This window comes from Limulus polyphemus, unplaced genomic scaffold (assembly GCF_000517525.1).
Source record: "Limulus polyphemus unplaced genomic scaffold, Limulus_polyphemus-2.1.2 Scaffold289, whole genome shotgun sequence".
Classification (NCBI taxonomy): domain Eukaryota; kingdom Metazoa; phylum Arthropoda; class Merostomata; order Xiphosura; family Limulidae; genus Limulus; species Limulus polyphemus.
In genome coordinates this window covers 407,853-410,762 of record NW_013665899.1, presented here as the reverse complement: position 1 = coordinate 410,762, position 2,910 = coordinate 407,853, and positions in this window count along the sequence as shown.

Genomic DNA, 2,910 nt, shown 5'->3' with positions numbered 1-2,910 from the left:
GTAAGACAAGAGAGAAGGCAGCTATTCATCACCACCCACCTCCAACTCCTGGGCTACTCTTTTACCAACGAATAGTGGGATTGACCGTCACATTATAACGACCCCACGGCTGAAAGGGCGAGCATGTTTGGTGTGACGGGGATTCGAACCCGCGACCCACATGGGCCCTAACCACCTGGCCATGCCGGGCCCAGAGCCATCGGTGAACGATATGCTGAGAACAATACTATTGAATATGCTGTTTCAGTCATGGTTCAATAATGAGGTAGTCTTTAGTACAAGTTGATAAACATATTTTATAATGCTTTTGAGGGAAAGGGGGGGGTGGATTTACCGCTCGATGCTATAGTGAAGTGATATTGGATCTGGATGTACGGCCTTCGGCGATTTCAATCCGATAAAACTGTCCTGTTGCAGGATAATGTTACTGTCAACTTCTCAGAACCGTGCTCGAGTACCTTGAGCAAGAAAAAATAGAATAGCCAGGAGTTCTGATTTAAATCCCATAGAATCACTCTGGTACATTTGAAAGCTTGGAATGCTCTTTTTGGGGGGTGAGACGGGATCCCCCAGCATTTGTCAGCGGACTAATCAAAATAATTATTCTTAGATAACGAGACTGTTAAAATCACAAGAAGTTAATACTAGTACCTTTCTTTCTCTTTCGTTATCAAATATAACATTTTTATCTTTCAGGGTGATTCAGCTCGATTATTACTACTTTCAAATTGTGGTTTTGTTTGTTTTGAATTTCGCGCAAAGCTACACGAGGGCTATCTGCGCTAGCCGTCCCTAATTTAGCAGTGTAAGACTAGAGGGAAGGCAGCTAGTCATCACCACCCACCGCCAACTGTTGGGCTACTCTTTTACCAACGAATAGTGGGATTGACCGTCACATTATAACGCCCCCACGGCTGAAAGGGCGAGCATGTTTGGTGGGATGGAGATGCGAACCCGCGATCCGCAGATTGCGAGTCGAGCGTCCTAACCACCTGGCCATGCTCAAATTGTGGTTAATTGCTATCTTTTATCAACGTGGTTCATTCTTTTAACTGTATTTAATGGGTAAAAAACTGTTAATGTTGTTTGGTTGAAAAATACATAAACTATAAAACCTCCCCTTTTTTAATTGTTGAAAATACTATATACATCAAACTTTATACAGGCCTGCTATAACTTAATAGTTGAAAATAGTATATACATCAAAACTTTATACACGCCTGCTATTACTTAATTGTTGAAAATAGTATATACATCAAAACTTTATACACGCCTGCTATTACTTAATTGTTGAAAATAGTATATACATCAAAACTTTATACAGGCCTGCTATTACTTAATTGTTGAGATAATACATTAGAACCATAAAAATCAGGTGGACGTTATTTTTAACGATACATTTGGCTTTCTTTATTATTACACTTCCAAAAGTTATTTAATCGATTTACAAACAAACATCAATACTAACCTTTTGCAAGCAAATTGCAGTATAGAAAAAAAAATGTTAGATTCCTTCATTGAATTTTGAAAAATATATTAATTTTTGAAACAGAATGATCGAATAAGTTTAAACTTCTTGACGACTAATCATGGTCGTTATTTAACAGTCTCGTAGGATCAACATCAGAAAAAAAAAAGCAAAGTTTCCTTAACAGGTAAAACAATATCTGAATGAACATTCCTATAAACAATGCTTCGAAAAATTACTTTTCATTTTAATAATAGAAACTGTATAACAGATGCGTAATGCATTTTATAGATATATATATATAATTAGTTAATACGTTCAAGCTGCTTTTTTTAAGATACAAGACTTTACAATACCCCGTTTAATTAAATTACTATTGAAATAACGACAATTCTAGGGCTACGCCAGAGTATAGATGTTCGGAAATATGGGAGGAACGCACAGACACAGACGTGTGTATGTTTAGAGGTTAATAAGTTAAAGTATAAATCCAACAAGTTCCATTCTCCAGATGTTTCGTTACAAACGACCATGTACCACTATCAAAACGCTGTACACCAGTACTACACGTGCTGAGATCATCAAGCCCAAGGATATCTCTGAAAGCAAACCCACTGCAACAGACTGTTAAATCAAGTACATTAAGTACACTGTTCTAAGTCGGGTTGTTTACATGTTTATCTCTCTTTTATAAGTAATATAAAATGCACAATTCATACAGTCCTTACTTTTTTATTAACAAGTTAAATATAAAATAATAGTGTTTATTCAAAACGCAAGCAATTATTTATCTACGAATAACTAAAACATAAATAAAAAATGCACACAGTTGGAATATTTAGCGTTTATACAACCTGTAAAATTAACTATTTACTTGTTCACTTCTATTTACATTTAAAGGGCTTTGACATGTTATTAACGAAACATATCAAGAGTGCTAATGATAAATGTCAAAAAAATTTAAAATTTCAATTGTACAAGCCAAAAATAAATTTATAGGAAGCTTATAAAAAGTAAACATCTGGTTTCTCAAATATTACCTTTATCCAGTTACTTTAAAAACTTAGCTAAGAACACAGACCTAAATACTGAACTCAAATTATGTCTGTGTCTCGTTCTAAACTAGTGATTTTCAAACTTTACGAAGCTATGGAATCCTCTTATTTCATTCCTTCCGTCAAGTAACCCCAACTCTAAACCCACCCTTAAAGTCTAGCCTAGATGAAAGTGATCAAGTTCGTAACAGCATTATCAATGTACAACTGTAAATAAATATACCAAAAATACATTTGGCCTCTAACGGGTTAACACTCAACAACTGAAGAAAAAATAATACTTGTTACCTTTGTGAAGAACCCCTGATGACCCTACACGGAACCTCGGGGTTCCACAGAACAGTTTCAAAATTACTGTGTTCTAAACCATTCTTTTTTTTTTAACAC